The 20,488-nt window shown below is 33.9% G+C and overlaps 1 pseudogene; it reads left to right on the plus strand.

The window, feature by feature from the left end:
* LOC135226187 (uncharacterized) overlaps window positions 1-20,488 on the plus strand; it is a 75,247-nt pseudogene that overhangs the window by 53,193 nt on the left and 1,566 nt on the right.

Below are 20,488 nucleotides of genomic sequence, written 5' to 3' on the forward strand. Positions count from 1 at the left end.
TGTATATATATATACTATATATATATATATATATATATATATATATATATATATATATAATATATATATATCTAATAAAAGGAGCCCATCAAAAACACAAAATACAGAGAGAGAAATACTATATTTCAGAATTTCAGAGACTGCTGTCTCCCTCTACCTGAAGAGGGAGACAGCAATCTCTGAAGTATAGTATTTCTCTCTCTGTATTTTGGTGTTTTTATGGGCTCCTTTTATTAGATGGAATTCTGTTATTACAGACATTTTTTACGTCCTATATATATATATATATATATATATATATATATATATATATATATATATATATATATATATCTGTGTGTGTGCGTGTGTGTATGTCTTTACAGGAATTATAGATTTTTAACAATTTTAACTGGTCGTTAATGTTGATTCATCGTCAGACGAAATAAGGAAACCGAGAAATACAGATAAATTCCCTTCACAACTAATCAACACCATGAAGGACATTCCTTTGTAAAACTTGAGCGAAGAACAATCAGGAATACAAATCTATGAGTTTTTCAAAATTAAGGACTCTTCCAGAACTATCGTGTACTTCAGTAGAACACAAAAAACGACCACTGTTTACGGAAAGTGTATTGTTGCACAGGCTAAGGATTAATATGAAAATGAAATACTTTGCTCAACTCTTTCTCTCTCTCTCTCTCTCTGCTAACAATTTCCCAATTACATTTCTTCGTACCCTAGGTTTAATTCTCTATTCAAGCAACCCTTCCCTGAATCGGTCGTAGTGGCAGGTAAAAGAATAGACGGGACATTTATATACTTCTGGCCCTTGATAGGCGTTGCAGCATTCTTAGCAGATTTATTGAGTCGGGTCTAGCTGCGTACATAGCCAACGGGAATGTTGGAAAGGAAGACTTATGTTGCGAAGTCCGAGCCAGAATTGGAAATGTCTCCTTCGATCTGGTAAGAAACATGGCCTCATTTCACCAAAAGTCGAGGCTATGTCATCTGAGCCCTCAGAATGCGTACATGATTGTTTGCTTGACCGTTTCTAAATCATAATCGAAACTGAAAATATTCACACGAAGTGCAAGTTAACCCTCGGAAGAGATAGACGGACAAAGTTGGAATATATGAAAAACAATATTAAACTGGAATTGCTTATAACATGGCGCCAGCATTAAATTCTTTATTAGCGTTGTAGCAAAAGCCTTCATTTTACACTTTACCCTGTTAATGCTGAAGTGAAGTCAGTAGGGGACGGAGATACAACTTAGCAAACTGCAGCATTTGCAGGAAGTCGTTGTTGTTCTTCAACAGAGATTAGTGGACCTTCATTTTCGGTAAAGCGAAGACACTAAAAAGTTTGACAGCATGGAGGCAAACCTGTAAGTGTCTTTCCTACTTCAGTAACGGTAAGCACGACCTACCATATCACATCCAGTCCTGACGATAGGAGGAGAAAGGTACTTTTTTTGTATATTTATAACCAAAAAACCGCCTCCTCTGGTTCAATTTCTGTTTTGCTGTAGTAATGAGACTTTGCTCTTTAGTAACAGAGACTCTCTCATCGTTTAATCAACACTCATATATTACACTGCACTTGAAACTACAAAAATTCTTTCAAGTGTAAAACCTAACAAAAAGAAAAAAAATTTCCACATGCGTCTTTAGCATGAAGAGTCATCTCCTTCAAAGTACTCTCGTAATTTTAGATTGCGGCCCAATTACAGTTATCTCTTCTTCACGTGTTACATAATGGAGACTGGAAGACTAGTGTACCATATAAAGAGGTGAATGTTTGAAATGGAGACGGAATCACTGGTCATAGTCTCAAGATTCACTGATTCTGACACAGAGAGAAATGAAGCCGAACTCGTTCAGGGATTGTCAGAGATAAAGAAAATGGCCTTCGTGTAAACGTGAGCCCCATAAAGGTGTGAAAAACCTCGAAGGAAACTCGCCTTGATATGAACTCACCCAAATCTCCCCATCCCACCTACTTCTCTCTAATTTTTGATCGCCTTTGAGGCATCAGGTCAGTAATGTTGCGGAGACTTCTTTTCATACTTTTCTTTCCTTAACGACGTAAGCAAAACCTCCCTTATATACAAAAACAGGTGTTTTGATCTGCTGACAATACGAGACAGATGTGTAAAGGAGACTGAAAAATATTTACAACTAGCTGACGTACCCGGTGTTGCACGGTATTTATTTATCCCAACCTTCTATTAAAATTTGTTACCTTTTATGTTTAACCCCTTCCCACATCCCCAACCACAACGGGGGCTGAACTTGGACTTAAAGGGCATCGGGAATGTCCCTATTCATCTCAGTGACCTCAAAAACTATAGATTAAATACTAATACCTGTCATTTCCAGTGGAAGACTAGCCGAGTTATCTTCCCTTAAATTCAGACAAATTTCTAAAAAGCTCTACCGTTACCAAGTTATATTTGTTTCCAAAAATTTTCAGGTTATACAGAGTTCTATTCGCTCTCTTTGGCTAAATTTGGACTTCAATGGCATTGGAAATGTCAGTATTCATCTCAGCGACCTCGAAAACTAATGTCAGTAACTGCTATACGATTTCAATGACGCCTTTTTTATATTTAAGGCAAACCTGAGTCAAAAATTGCAATGAAAGTTTGCCGAAAATCATATTTATGATCAAATCAACAGTCATTATATAGCTAATGAATTTTGAATAAAAATTCATGTCACATTACCATGTTCTCTCCATGGATCCTTCAGTGAGTCCGAAACACATATTGCAGCAGATTATAATTACAGTAAATGCGCACAGGCGCTAGATTAATATTGTATGTGCCCTACGAGGTTCTGTAAATTTATGTTTAAATTTACATTTCAACTTTTCTCCCTGTCTACAATTAAAAATTCTGGCATTTTAACACAATTTACTCCGCATTAGCCGAGATAAGAATACTGTATAAACCGAAGTTTATAAAAAAGCACACTTAAATTTGCAAGAACTGATGATTCAATTTGTAAATTACCAAAGCATAAAATTTACTCTTTTTGGATTCATTATTCATTATAATGTTTCCCTATAGGATTAAGTTTTTCTTAACTCGAATGACGACAGGAAAATATACGGGCAATATAGCGTGTCTGAACCATTTCCTGTCTGAATTATTCCTTTTTTTTTTATTCTGAAAATATTCTATCGATATGAAAATGTACACACTCACGTACACACATCACACACACACACACACATACAAGCGCGCGCACGCGCAAGAAAGGAAGAAAGAAATTTTCCTCAATTGTCTACAACTCGGAATTGTGGATATAAAGAAATGCTTCAACAATTCATTGGTTGAAACTTTGGCGTTAAATTTCATAGGAGCCACGCGATCTCTGTCTCTTTCTCTCTCTCTCTCTTTAAAAATAGTAGGTTTAGCGCTTATTTTTTCAGAAATAGCGAGAACGTCTCTATCTCTTCTTTCTTCGGGAAAAAAGGCTACCCCTGAAAAGCGCCGTTCTAATATGAATAGAGCTTACGATTTAGTGCCAGTCCTTTAAGAGATTTTCAACGAATCTCTGTGGGTGACACTGGTTTAATCTACATCCCATAAAAGACCCACCCCTCTCCCCTTCCACTAAAATTACAATCATATTTTGGTCAAAATGTTATCGTCTGCGGTCAGTTAAGATGCCCTCCTTTTGCCGTAAAAGTCTCAATGACATTTTACCCGTCTTGATATAAACCAAACTGAGAAAAAAAAACCTTTCATCCTAAATCCTGAAACCGTATAAAAGGAAGCAATCTAAGGACCGTGCTCTTCCGGTGCGATGGACTTGGAAAGGTCAAATGGGCCTATATGCATCTGTTCAAAATGCAAAGTAGTAGTGGTTGTTATTGTTTCATCAATTCTCACGAAAAAAAATCCTTTTTGCTCCTAATTTACGTTGAAATAAATTGTTAAGAAGTTGGCAGAAAAATGGTAATCCAAAACTGCAAACAGATTCATATGAAATTCTTAATTACACATGAGTTTGAAACCCCAGACTTGGATAAATAAACATCAATGTCTGATGAAAGCAACTCCTTCGAAGAACTAAACTAATAGATGCAGTGACACTTCAACCTGGAAGGTTATGTCAGTGGATTTAATAAAACCATGTTTTGATAGACTACTGCAGAAAATAGTGTCAAACTAAACGAATCGCATGTTTGAGGGCAAAATCCAGAAGATTCATGAAATCTTTCATGGATGAGTCTTCTTATTCTTCTTCCCAGCTGGTTACCATTTTCATATGGGGTCGCCGTTTTGGATGAACCGTTTCCATCTATTTTTATCCTGTGCTTCTGCCTCATCAATTCCTTTCTCATGTAAGTCTCCTCTCACACAGTCCTTCCATCTCTTTCTTGGTCTCCCTCTTCTTCTTCTTCCTTGAACCTCCATCCCCATAGTATGTCTCCCAGCGTGGTCCTCATCTCTCCTCAGCAGGTGTCCATACCATCTCAGCTGGATGAGTGGATGCACGTTAATCTATTTGTATTGATGAGGGCCTTATTAAGAAAACTAATGTGGCTAGACATTCCGATTGTTTATTCCTTTTTGTTTATTGAGTTAATCTTAGTTCTGGTCTGCAATTTCAAATTCAATATATCCCTACCCTGGGCTGAGCAATTATGTCTGCGAACGCAAGCTGCCGAGCTTGTGAATTGCCTGATTTTCTGAACAAACTTTTGCTTGCCAGAATTCTTGGAACTGGAGCCATCTTGGTGTTTTATATCCCAGACGTTGCTACACTAAATATAGATTTCACGGTCTGTTGCCCTCGGCCAGAGCGGCATTCTTTAATGCCCTTAAATTCTGTCTCTTCTTTATTAAGCATTATTTCATCGATTCATATTCGACCACGAAAGATATTATATAATTAAGTATTATTTGCAAAATATGGGAACTGCTCGGCAAGAATTCTGTGAAGGGTTTTACACTGGCATATTTATCTTCCTTCTTGGTAACGCAAAAAGCCAAAAAATGAATACAATTCACACAAAATCCGAGGTGCCTTTAATGACTAAAAATAATGCAAAGAAACTTGAAAATATGAACACAATTGTACCAAAATATAACTTACATGCACACACATTATATACATATATATATATATATATATATATTATATATATATATATATATATATATATATATATATCTATATATATACATATATTCATATATCGTAATATGTAGATGACATTTTGCCACAGACACTGTAACATTTCTTGTCTCACGTAACATTTCATAAAGATAAAAATGAACACCTCCAGAAAGGCATATAAAACGACTTGTAAATGTCAAGCGATAAACTTCGTTCCTCACCGTAAGGATACTGTATCCTTCTAATGATTTATACTTAACCTAGAAGAGGTTTTAGATGAAAGACACGTGAATCGATTATATAGAAACAATTTTATCATTATTTCTTAAATATAATATAAAAGATGCATCGTATATGAGGCCCATTCCTCCTCATTATGGTTATTTGGAAACTGCGATTGCACTTTGTTACATTTCTAGTTGAAGCTATTTATCATTACGTAAGTCTTAGAACTGGTTCTTAAGGATTAGTATATCTTTAAAAATGAAGGGATTTTTAATCTAATGTCAGTAATGTTAATAATAAACGCACATTGTGTTTTTCAATGACCTTTGAAGCTAACTTGTATGAAATTAAGTTGCCTTCTAGGCCGACGAGTGCTTTACATATTGAAGGGAAATTGTAAAAAATTTTGATATATCGTTACTTACAGACAGTTAACCTAGAAAAGATATAACGGGGTTCATTCAGGATTGCCCGATCATAATATGGCGACAAATAGTTGACGTATAAATGAGATTGAATTTACTGAATATGAGAAAACTCAAGATAAAATACGAAGGAATTTGAAATATGTGAATTTCCTAAACTTTTTTCATTAAATCATATTTTCACCCTATTGTAAATTTAGTACATGGCTTGTGTTGTAAGAGTTTCCAATCTCGGCAATATTGATACTAAATTTTAAAAATAATAATAAATTTGTTTCTTTATTATCGATTCACATATCTTTACTCTAACATCTCTTCTAATTCAAGTATAAACCATTAGCAGATTACAATATCCATATGAATTACGACACTGAACACTCAGAAAGCAAAACAGTATCCAGACTAGCACACGAAATCTGAAACTTGCTGAATGCAAACTGAGCCAGGAACTCCCTTTCCTTAAGCCCTCCTGGACTTCAGGTATTACTATCTGAAAGACGGAAAATAAGAGCCTGACAGAAGCAATTTCCATAGCATGCACATTCTTGAGACCCCAGAAAGGGAAGAAATTCTTGGCATTTCCATTGCATCTCTTGCTTCAATGACACCGGTGCTCACTGGCAAACAGATGATTATTTTGTAGATAGTATTGCTTCACACTTCCGGTTAATAAAGAAAAGATGAAAAGAACTCATCTAATTTAAGCAATGGACAACTGGCCTTATTTATTGCATCTATCATGACAATAAGGGCTACAAGATACCATTTCGAACTTCAGAGTAATATTCCTGTACTGCAGAGGTAAAGGATTCAGCAAACGAACTTGATGCATTCACATCTAATTTACTGTCACTATATCGCTTCCTCTGAGTCTTTTTTTTTTTTTTCATTTTTTACCACTGTATCTTATTCCACACCTGCAACCGGTTTCAACATCTGAAATGAGGTAAAACGCGCGGAATCTATTTATTAATCATCTCATTTCGTCTGTAAACTACCGCTTTTTTAAAATTATTTCATGGATTGCACTCACCTCAATCTGTAGGAATGTGATTTTATAAGGGACATTGTCTTAGAACTAGATATGCTTACGCAGTTTGAATATTCCGTTGGTCTACTGTTGCAGTCACATCAACATAGGTAATTAAAAAGATATCGTATTTAGTGCATTTACTTCTGCTCTAAATCTCTAACAACTTATATTTAAGATTACGAGAGTTCAAGTATCGAGCGCAACTTTCGTTGGGTATTCCGTTCCCATCGGCCATTATTAGTCGTTTCCTAACCACTCTTTCAGCTTTGCTAGTCGTTCGAACGGGGATTCTTTTCTTTCAAGTTTGGTTTCTACTATGAAACATCGTTAGGGTTGGCGTCATTCCATTAAGGGCTCAAAAACAGACAACACTTTTTTAAAGCCCTCGCGGATAATGGTAGACAGAACGCGTCAAGCGCCAATGGAAAGAAGTATGCATTAGCCAATGGCCGATGACATATGGAAATCAAGAAGAAGAAAAAAAATGAGTGAAAAGCTCGAAATGCCCAGTGTTCAATGAGAGGAAGCAGCTAAAAGAAAGGAAAGTTAGACATTTCGAGAGTTTAAGTGGATGAAAGCAATTATGGAAGACAGTCACCCTGATAGCAAGTGCAATTTGGATTAACGGCAAAAGAAAGGAAAGAAATTGCAATGGCATCAGCACACAGGAATAGCCCAAGAAAATGCATTCCTAGTACGAGTGAAGGGCAAAGAAACGCGAGCTCCTGAAGTAAATTGAAGTGAGAGGGTAAGTGGAAGGCAAAGTGAAGGCCTTTCCCTTCAGCGGATCAGATTTGGCAGTTCCTCTAAGGAAAAGGGAAGCCCAAACCACTTCTTTTCCTTTCCTTTCGTTCTATTTCAGCGATACCGTCCCCGAGATCACGTCGTCGACGCACCCTGTTCGTCCTAAACCAGTCATGTTTAAGAGATTTTTGAATGTGTTGGTAAGGCAGGATAAAATATGTAATTCAATTATGTATTTAAGTAGCATAGTATTCACGGTCTATCCATTTTTATTCTTAAAACCTCTGAAAAATGAGTTTCTAATAATCTATCTTTCAAATATATATATATATATATATATATATATATATATATATATATATATATATATATATATATATATATATAGATATATAGATAATATATAGTATATATATATATATATATATATATATATATATATATATATATATATATATATATATATATATAATATATATATGTGTGTGTGTGTGTGTGTGTGTGTGTGTGTGTGTGTAGAATCTAGTCACTTTTTTACCAGATACATATCCGATTGTAATCCACAATGCCCTCTTAACGTCTTGAATTCTTTGCTCATTTATGGATAAACTTGTCACAACAAAGCCTGAAGATCCAAGTTCAAAGAAATTTGAAGAGGAAATTGTGATGTTCTGACCTCGGAAACGAACCCAAGTCCAATAATCACAAAGAGGTCACGTGTATTAAAAAAAAGAGCAAAGAATTCAAGAAGTTAAGAGGTCATTGTGGCTATTACAATTGCATATATATATATATATATATATATATATATATATATATATATATATATATATATATATATATATACAAATTAACTTACAATTTGGAAAATTATGTTTAGGCTCAAGAACATGAATGTGTGAATAAATTTAGTGATAGATATTAGAAAATATTCAAAGCAGAAACCACGAAAAATACTGCTGCCGATATCTCAACGAAGTGAGCTGAATTAAAATGAGAGTGTAATACAACTTTTAATTTTACGTTCACTGTATAATTAAAAACCGAGTAAAATCTTTTACTGAGAAAATTAGTGACACAGGAAGACTAAAAAAAATCATAAAATAATTTTGTTCATATTTCCACTAGATTTTTAGGTTGTAGCAAATTTAAAACCAACATGTGAAACATTTGCTATGAAACTTCGTTCATTCAAAGTGCAGTTGGTTGTTTAATAATGTACATTAAACGATAGTAGGCCCTGAGTATCATTTATTTATCTTATTTGTCAAACCAAAATAAATTACTGAAAATTACATACCTTACCTCCTCTCTACACAAATCCCTGTAAAACTACATTCTCATTTCAAATTGCATACCATCAAAACTCATACATTCTCTACTTAAATGTCTTCAATGTGCATCAAATACCAACAAGGACAAAAAAATAAATTATTGAGCATGTTTAAACGCTAGAACCCAATTTCTTTAAAATTTCGCAGGCCCAATGCTTATTCAGCAACGGGACCAACGGCTTTGCATGACTTCCGAACCACGTCGAGAGTGAATTGCTATCACCAGAAATACACATCTCTCACTCTCGTCAATGTAGTGCCCGAGACTCGAACTCGCGGCCACCGAGGTGGCACGCCAACACCATACCGATCACGCCACCGAGGCGCTTGGAAAATTTTACTGTTCTCCCTGATATCTGATGCACCATCAAGACAGAAACAGTGGTTTTCCACGAGACCTCAAAATACTTTAGAACACTAAAACATAACAAACGCATTAAACATCGAATTCACTTTGCCCCGGATATAAATCACAACCAAAAGAAATTATTCATGTCGTCTTAATTTACCAGATTTCGAACTCACTTGCTGTGATTAAAATGACTGACAGTGGCAAAGTACGCTTGGTTAACAAAAGGAATTAAAGGTGATTTTGATAATGCTGCACATTCCTCTGGATTCAAGTTATCATTATCATGTCAATTTCGGCAAATACGATACATTATAAAGTATAGATGAAGACCTTGAAAACTACATAGAACGTAAACACAAAAACAACTAACTGGTTAATGGGATCATAATGTTAAACTATAAAAAATGTGAATGGTAATGTTCTTACTTTTTTAGGGTATTTGATTCTTACAACTTTTTTTCCATCCAAGATGTACCTCTAAGATTTCTTCCAAGATGTAACGGCAACATTCTTCCGGTTTTTTTAATTTTTCTTGGTTCCTTCTGATCTAGGCAAAAAAACAAAAAAAAAATCATTAGCTGGGGTTTTCGTCCTCCGCAACAAATCCGGAGAGTGGACGGAGACCCCGAACTCAGCTAATGCAATATATATGTAAATCTTCTGCAGATGCGGGAATGTCGTTATGTCTCGTCCTTCACAAGGCTTACCAATGTGTCAAACCTTAAAGGGAACTTTTCGACATAAAGGAGATGTAGAGTTCCATCGTAGTTAGGATCATCATTGGTTATGTGTGAATTTCATGAGAACAGTGTTGATAACTTTATTTTCACTAATAAAGGGCAAAAGAAAAATGCCAACAACAACAAAAACAACAACAGCAACAACAACAACAACAACAACAACAAAAGCAACAACAACAACAATAATAATAATAATAATAATAATAATAATAATAATAATAATAATAATAATAATAATAACAATAAAAGCTTTCTGTAAAGTCTTCAAAATTATACACGGACTTTTTACACTTTGTATTATTGTGGACCCTTTAGAACATTATATATACTCTCGTGATAGAGAGTTTTTCCCTAATAATAATAATAATAATGATAATAATAATGATAATGTCCTTTAAAGAGATGCTGCTGCTTTTATTTATTTGATATTAAGATATAGGCACAGAAGAAAGGTAAACAATCTCAGCATCATTATAATGCTTCCATACTAATAACAGATCTAATAATAGATCTGAACAAAAATGATTTTTCTGTTAATTATTGGACGTCATAGACATTTCCAAGGCAAAACTTCGAGTTCAGTAAACAAATATACTCTTAGAAAACTTGCCACCTAGCACAAAAAACTCTCTCTCTCTCTCTCTCTCGGCCTCTCTCTCTCTCTCTCTCTCTCTCTATATATATATATATATCTATATATAATATATATATATATATATATATATGTATATATATGTATATATATATATATATATTATATATAATATAATATATATTATATATATATATATGTATCTATATATATCTAGGTATGTATATGTATTGTAATTATATAGATTATTATTATATAGTATATTATCATATATTATGGTTATCTCTCTCGTCACTCATCTCCTGTCATCTCTCTCTCTCTCGCTCTCTCTCTTCATCTCTATCCTATCTCTCTTTTTATATATATCCTCAATATATATATATTATAATTTATCTAGTTATATATATATGATATATTATAGAGAGAGAGAGAGAGAGAGAGAGAGAGAGAGAGAGATACATATCTATCTATAGATATATATATTTAGATATATATATATATATATATATATTACATATATATCACTATATAAATATATAGATACATATATATATATATATATATCTATATATATATCTATATATATTCTATTATATATATATATATATATATATAGATATACTAGATATATATATATATAATATACTATACTATATATATATATAGTTATATTATCCGATCTATCTATATATATTATATATCTCCTCTCATATATTATATATATATATATATATCTGTTTTATATATATATATTATATATATATATTATATATATATAACTATATATAATATATATATACATACTATATATAAAATCTATTATCTATCATCTCTACTCTATATCGTCTTATCTAGTATATATATACGTTACTATATCATACTATATCTCTTAATCATCTTTTATATATATTATGTCTATTCAATATATATATCTAATATATAGTATATTATATATATATAGATCTATATATACATCTATCCCTATAATCTATATATATATATCTATTATTAATATATTATCATATATTGCATGTATTTGATATACTAATAATTGCTTTGATTTAGAGCAATATTCCGTTAGCATGTTATGGCGAACTGATGTGAAGATTTCTCAAAGGAAAATTATTCACTCCATAATTCAGGAGAGAGAGATCCTTTTGTGCGTCCCCAGTCACTGGAAAACATACCTGGTCAAAAGGAGGGCCAGGGAAATTCTGAACTTTGTGAAAAGGACTTTTTCTAAATAATATTCTGACAGGTCGAGGACAAAATAACAAGGCTATGTTCAATCTCGCCTCTGATGAAATAATGAAACAATATTGGCATGAGAACCTCGAGATAAGGAAAGGTCTGCTGTATGTATAATAAATGTTCAGGAAATATTCTGAAATATTTTGATTAGTTTTAAAATGAATTCATTTCTTTTGCTAAACCCGAAAAGTGCTCCTATACAATGAAAGAATTATTTTTGAAGTTATGAAATGATATTAATTTTCTATATAGTAGATGAATATATTTACACCTACATGTATATGAGTGCATGTGTGTATGTGAATTTCATAAACTACATACAAAGATAGCATCATTCCATAACTTTAAAAATAATTATTTTATTGGATAGGAAATTTTTCGGTTTACTAAACGAACTTAGTTCATTTCAAAGATGATACAAATATTTCGTAACATTGTAAAAAGGAAGATCTTAGGTATTCATAATTGTGGTGCGTAGCTTATTATTTTTATTATCTCTTATTGACACATGATTTAAATAGTAGAGTTGTTTGACGGTGCGGTTGGACTGTTTCGTGGAATTAAGTATAAGCTGAAACGGCCGGAACTACCCATCTGGTAAACTGGCAATGAGACTACGTATATCAGGACCAAAAGTCTCTGGCGGTGAGACTCTGAGGAGGTGGAGGACGTGAGAGGTGGAATGGAATGGACTATAATATCTAGGCCAAGCACTGGGCCCTATGAGGCCATCCAGTACGGATAGGGATGCCGAGAGTAAAGAGTTTGTAAAGGTGTATCAGTAGGAAAACCTTACAGCTGCACTATGAAGCAATTTACGAGTGGAAAGTCAGGTATACTAACCGGGTATGCATCCTCCCTCTCCGGGATCAATTTAGTATATAAACCCATTTCTATATTGTGTAGTAGACAAATTATATCAATAAACGATATTTTAGTGCGGCCGTCTACTTTACTTAGCATGAGTTTACCCTGCATTTTGACAAAAGTGGATACATACCGAGTTAATGTAAGATGGAAAACAGTGAATATGAACGGAGGTAGAGTAAAGGGAATGAAAGTGGATGCAGCTAGGGGGCGAAGAGGCGCTGCAAAGAACCTAAACGCTTACAGCGCACCACGTCAGGTACGAGCACCACAAGCAATAATGCTTGGGGGAACCATAGTGATAAGTAATGGTAACATTACCCGTATCCATTTACGTTCAGGAGAGGAGCTTCCAAGTTTTCGGACTGATAACTTACTGGTTCCAAAAGCATCCTATGAAATTAATGAATGTTGCTAATAACAGAAGACAGTATTAAAAAAAAGATGTTCGAAATATGACTGGGTACGGTTTAAAAAAAAATAAATAAAAAATAAAAGTAATTAAGTCAAAAGTGGGTGATATTAGGGATACAGTATTCAAAAAGATGTTTAAAATATGCCTGGGTACGGTTGAAAAAAAAAAACGAATCAAGTCAAAAGTAGGTGATATTAGAGGTACGTGATTCTCATAATCACCGAATAAATCATGTTACCGAGAGAATTCTTCTCGCATCTGATTTACAGTCCAGCTCACTACTACATAAATCGTTAATTTTTCTTTTGATTCGTCTATGTTCTTGACCGCATTTTCTGATATACACTTCCAGAATTTCCTCTCGAATTTCTATCATAGGTTTTTATTTTGATAAAATATATTTAACTTACCATATTTTAAGGTTTTCCTATTTAACTCAGATAGTGCAGCCAGACTACTTTTCTATCACAACGACTTAGCACTAGAGGCGCGCTTAGACCTTACAACCCTATATATATATATATATTGTAAGGGAATTAATATATTTGGTAAACTTTATATTGTAGTTATGCTTTTGACTTCACACACTAAAGTAAATTTCTGTTTGTTTTTGTCCAGTTTATTTATATATGTCGTTTTGAAGGTTGGACTTGGGGTTTTTTTTTTACCTCCCCCCCTCTAAGGGTAGTAGTGATTAGTTTTAATTGGTAATTAACCCTTGTAAATGTTTTTCTTTTCATGGTTGACGGTGTTTCGACTGTTTGTGACCCGTTTTGTTTTCATCTCCGCTTCTGATATGGGAACTTGCGGAGTGATGAGAGTGAGTTAACGGCTCCCTGTAGATGAGGTTACCAGCTCCTATATTTTTCCTGACGGCATGTGGTAAATTACTCGGATGTTCTGAAGACGTCCTCGACTTTGTGAAGCTATTGGCATCTTGGAGGTGTTCCTTTCCATTCCCCCTACGGACAGTACTTTTTGTGGACGTCTCTGCGGTCTGTGTAAAGAAATCGTGTGACGCTCTTCCTTTACAAAGACGTATACTTCGGGGTTGTGATGCCCATAACTTGCGTTGATGTACTTTTTGGAGGCGAACCTCGCCCTTCCGTCATTTGCCCTTGGCCCTCAGTTAGCTTGAACCTCTGGAGTCGTAAAGAGGCCTCCCAGGGTCGAAGAAGAGGGTAAGATCCCAGACCCTGTGTGTATTTATCATAAATATTCTCTCCTATAGACGACTTGGAGTTGGGTGTTTCATCCTTGGTGACACAATTGGAGTTAACCGTTGAAGACGAGACTTCGCGCTAATATTAAAGAGACGATTTACTATGAAGCACTGGAAATAGTGGAGTGATAGAATTTTTCTTGACTACAAGATAATTATGTTTCATAGTCCTAATGTGCGCTCATTCGAATGTGTGGTTTGATTAGGTTTAAGGCTATTTTTCTTACTTTGTCTCTTACTTTCATAACGACCAGTGCATCTGTGTTTTCTATCTCCCCCTAGTAACTTTTTCTTTTACTTTAGTATGATAGTTAGCTAGGCGAATGTATTTTTGGATTTTTTTGTAATTGTGAGTTTTGTTTTTTCTCTTCCTTCCCTAAAGTACAGCTTTCAAGGGATTTCTTTGTAATGATAAGACCTTTTTGTTGTAATAAATAATTAAGTATATGTTTAGTCTCTGTATCCTTCTCTTTGAGGAAATACTTTGGATTGTTGATGCTCTGGTTATGAGTCCTACTCATTACCATAGTGGTAAGGACTTTAGAAGTGGATTAAAGAACCTCTGAACTCATTACCATCTCTAAGAGTTCATAACAATATATATATATATATATATATATATATATATATATCTATATATATATATATATTTATTTATTATATATATATATATATATATATATTATATATATATATATATATATAATATATATATATATATATATATATATATATATATATATATATATATATATATATATATATGGCTGTAACGGTGTCAATGCGCGCATCTAGTGTTTATATATATATATATCTATAATATGATAAGTATATATATATAATGAAATTATATATATATATATATACAATATAAATCGCTGCCTATTAATGCCAGAAAGTAAAAAAGGAAAACGATTAACATTTTGCTAAATATGAAAACCCCCTTCTGTTTCATTGTAGTATAATTTACAAGAAAACCAACCAGAGTAGAATTCTGCGGCAAAACCACAATAAATACATAAAACGGAAAGAGCTTGAAGGTTCATCTTAATTTACTTCACAGGAAAAAAAAAGTTAATCCAATGATCCAGACTGCTATTATAACATTTGGTCTCTTGGGGAAAATTTCAAAGCAACACATTCAACTGTTTCACTACACTGATTTCTGCACCATCTTTTCCTTCCATTTGCAAGCACCATATTCCAAGTCTGTCGAAATCTCCATCAGCTCCTACTTTCATGTATATATATTTTTTTTTCCCATTATTCTAGTCAACATCCAATGTTTCCATTACGAAAAAATGCGTTTTGAATTATTCTGTATCAATTCAAATTTCGTGTTAGACGATTTACTCTTTCCGACTAGCTAAATGCAAAATCTCTCTCTCACCCTCTCTCCACAGTTATTACAACAGATGTAAACATCAGACCTTGACGCACGTTCAATACTTTCCTTGCCTCCAATGATTTCGTTTCCACTGAAGCCAAAGCCGTGGCAAGATCATTAACACTGGAGAAGTGGGTGCAGAGAGCAGCGCGCCGACTCGATTTACTTGAACGAGACAGTAAGTGATGTCCAGAATAAGTTTCATTCGTTTTATTGCTCTTCCGATCTGTGCTGATCAGGCATTTCTGTGCGCATGCAAACTAGTTCATTAAGTCTTACTTCCATACGATGAACTAACCATCGGCCGTAATCATGTAATTCCGTTCATACTTTGAATAATTTTGCAGTACAGTTCAGATACATTTAAATTTATTTCAGGAGAGAATAAATGTGTTCGTACCTGCACTATGAAAAGGACCATGAAAACGATTACTATACTTAGTATTCACGATCCAACCCATAAAGAATTAATGAAACTGCTAGAATTACATGTTATAGCAAATGAAAACCTTTTAGCTGCCTTTAATGAATCGCTGTTTCCGTTGGAAAATCTGTAGAGAATTCCACGAAACTTACACAACTTTCCACTTTTCTGCCGAAATCATAAGTAATATAAAAAGAAGGATGCATCAGAATATAAGACCAATTAGTGTCCCTCAAATATTTACACAAAATGGCAATTTGTACTCGCTCTCCTAACTGGTGTCATAAACGCAACACACGTACAAGAGCAATTATGTGTATGGCATCATTAAAATCCTTGTTATGGAAGAGAACACCTTTATCACGTGTAAGGTAATGACACATTCAATTAATTCCACGTCTCGTCTCAATCCCAGTGAGACGAGTAATGGCTACAAGAGGAATCTTCCCGGAGTCTCCAATTAAGTTACACACACAGACATTCCCAGCGCATAATGCAAACCAAAGGACGAATCTAATTACACGTCAGTCGTGACGACCTTATCTGATCAATAACAATGGCTCTTGGCTACTTGTACTTGAACTGTCCTCAGTACAACGCAGAAATTATTCTCTGTTTATTTCCTGACGCTTGAAAAAGTAAATACAAAAAACTAGTTTTGCTACACAATGATGTTACTTGAAAATGAGAGTGAAATATATTTCTGTTTATTTCAATGATATGAAAACCTTTAGGTTATGAAAATCAGAAGAAAAAAAAAAGTACAAAACTCCGTGAATATGCATTCATCATCCAGTTAAAAGCATTCGTCCTCCATAAGGGAAATTAAGTTGTAACTGAATCCTATGGGAGAAGATATTGTTAATCATTATGAAAAACAACACATGCAGGAAAGGTTACCAAAGCGCCATGTAGATAATGATACCCTGTCTACCTCTAGATAATGATACCCTGTCTACCTCAAGATAATGATACCCTGTCTTCCTCTAGATAATGATACCCTGTCTTCCTCTAGATAAACTCAAACTCGAAACCCTAAAACAGCAATGTAGGATGTGTCAATGAATAGGCCTAGGTAATCAAATAAAAAATTAAATTTCACGTAGCCTTACAATCTATATTCATATCCAATTTTCTTGCCATTAAACTTTCTACATTTCTGGGAATCATAATAAAATAAAATAAAAATGCGCCGAGGTTTTTTCAGGGTAATCGAGTTTTATTTAAAGCGTTTAATGCTGTATGAAATTCTCAGTCACGACACATGAAACTCGCAGCCGCGGCTCATGAAACTTTCAGCAAGAGCCAGGTCGTGAACTGTGTTGTTGTAGCGGTGCCAGACGCACGATCATCGCTAATTTTAATATTAAAAATAAAAACTACTGACATTAGAGGGCTACAATTTGGTATGTTTGATGATTGGAGGGTGCATGATTAACATACCAATTTGCAGCCCTCTAGCCTCAGTTGATTTTAAGATCTGAGGGCGGACGGACAGACAAAAGGCCATTTTCAATAGATTTCATTTACAGAAAACTAGAAATAACGTGAGATCTTTTGGTATCCTTGATAGGACAAATATAACTCATGACATAAACAACAGCATGGTTCAAAATTTACGTCTCCACAAGATGCTTTAGAAATGAGAATGTCAGCGAGAGAAAGTACAGAAAGTTTGAAAGCTCTGAGAGAGAGAGAGAGAGAGAGAGAGAGAGAGAGAGAGAGAGAGAGAGAGAGAGAGAGAGAGATTAAAATTGAGATATCTTTTCCTAAGGCTATTTGTGAACAAAGCAATGACCCACGTCATAGCTAATTGTTTTTATTAATGAGGTTACACCTTAGCACATTCGAAGCATTCAGTCGAAAACATCCACTGACGCCGATCAACAGAGCGCAAATTGTGCTCAGATACAGTGTATCTATTCTGATAATTGTGTTTACGAAAGCCACCCAAATGACGTCATCAAAATACCGGGCTTTTCATTGTTGTTATACTGAGTTATACTGAAACTCCATTTCATGACAAACAATATTCCAAATTTAGCAAATATTCAAAAGACAACTAATAATGCTACTTTAAATTGTTAAGAAGTTATTTCCTTTCTGTCAAATTTATTTTTTACTTTGTTGCTTTTCCGTAAAAGGGATGTAATCATCATCATCAGTGAAAACCGGTTGCTTAGTATCACACAGTCTTTGTTTGTTTGTTTGAATGGTGTTTTTACGTTGCATGGAACCAGTGGTTATTCAGCAACAGGACCAACGGCTTTACGTGACTTCCGAACCAAGTCGACAGTGAACTTCTATCACAAGAAATGCACATCTCTCACACCTCAATGGAATGCTCGACACACAGTCTTTGGTTTTAAGGTGTACAGCTTCGTCTTTAAAATGGGAGACGGTGAGTATGCGTAAAATCAGCAATTTAACTGTAGGTTATATTCACAGACATGATCTTAGTTATTTTCCAAAAAAAAGATAAATTATATTCTCTGCAATGTGATTGCTAAATAGTGCTTATTGACAACTGTTAATTACTGCGTTTGTAGCAACCAGATAACCATGACTTTTCCTTACTAAGTTATTGCAAGTCGCTAGTATTGCTTACCCATGTAAACTAAGATAGTAAGTTATTTATAATCTACCATTTTGAAGAATAAAAAAGCAAGAGCAATCAATATTTTTCTTAAAGCCATTCACGCAAAAAAAAAAATCTGTTTTGCAATACAATTTAAAATAACACAACTAATGAATTACAGTTACAGCGATGTTCAACTTGTACATTTGAAAATAAATTCTATCCCAATTGATTGAAAACTACTTAACATTAACCTAACTATTAAAAAAAATGGAGGCTATTTTCCTTTCTAGATCAAAGATGTCTTAGAGTAACCAATTTAGTATCAATTAAATAATTCCCAGAACTCTTTCTTTAGATTTGTAGGAAATAGTATCAATTACAACACACGATATATTAACAATTTCACATTTTTTTCAACATTCAGTATTTTTGCCATAAAATATGTAACTCCTAGGGCTGGCCCGCAGGATTAGATATATTTACGTGGCTACGAATCAATTGGCCATCTAGCAACGGGACCTACAGCTTATTGTGGGATCCGAACCACATTATATCGAGAAATGAATTTCTATTACCACAGATAAATTCTCCTGATACCGCGTTGCCACTCGTCCAACGAGGAACTGCATATATCTAGTAAATATAATGAAAAGTGGTAATATGAAGATTTTTGTAAAAAGAAACCAACTGAGCAATTTATAAAGTGAGTGGATAAATGAAAAATATGACTTCAACACACAAGAAACGAGCCATTATTAAGAAAGAAAAAAAATCAAATCAAATCAAACATACAACAGTTATACATACCGACGATGGGCCTACGAATTTGGGGCAAGCAACTGATTTCTCTGGAAGCCGCAGGATTCTGGAAATGAAAGATATAAAATTCCCCGCTGAAGCCATATTGTTGTATGCAGGTTTAGAAGGACTGAGTAAATAAGGCCTGAACCTACTTCAATATTAAATTAGATATGGAATCTGCTTCCTCTACGTTTAAATATTTTCAGTGTGTTGAGAAACGATCAATCATCAACATTCATAAGTTCCCCCCAAATTTTGCAAACTATTTTTTTTTTCAATGCAACGGTAATAAAATTCTATAACAGAAAATGAGAATATTGAGGTATTTAATGAAACAAAATCATTCTTCACACGGCAGCAAAAACAACTCGGCTGAATATAAAAGTATTATGAGCCGGAATGAGATTTTCAACGCCATGGTAAAATATTTACTGGATAAATAAAACACCCGACAGCAGGAAAACAAGGCTATGTTTGTGCAAAGAGGAAAAGAATGAAATAATTAAAAATATTGTTTTTTATGCAGGGAGAAACAAAATTAAAATACAGATTTTTATATTTACATAATGCCAACTGAAGAACGGAAGCAGTAAATGATATCTACGTATCTCAAATTAATATATTCTTTTGCAGATTTTAATCATCTGAATAATCAAAACTACAAACCATTTTCGAGACTATGAAGGCATCAATCATAAACATAATTTCCAAAAAATCGGAAAATCATATATGTGTGTGTGTGCGTGCATGTGTACATAAAATGTTATGGTTATTAATAGATAAAATATGGGATTTCATTATTTCTCCTTTACTTTGAAAATTGTATATACGCATTAGCATAACATATGAAGTACTGCAAGTTAATATCATATATGTCTGGATTTTCTCAGGAAAGATCCAAATCATCTTCATCTTCCCCTCATCTTCAATAATTTCTTTTTTTATGGTATACGTTGTAACTTTATCCTGCAATC

Source organism: Macrobrachium nipponense, chromosome 14, assembly GCF_015104395.2.
Source record: "Macrobrachium nipponense isolate FS-2020 chromosome 14, ASM1510439v2, whole genome shotgun sequence".
NCBI classification, from domain to species: Eukaryota; Metazoa; Arthropoda; class Malacostraca; order Decapoda; family Palaemonidae; genus Macrobrachium; species Macrobrachium nipponense.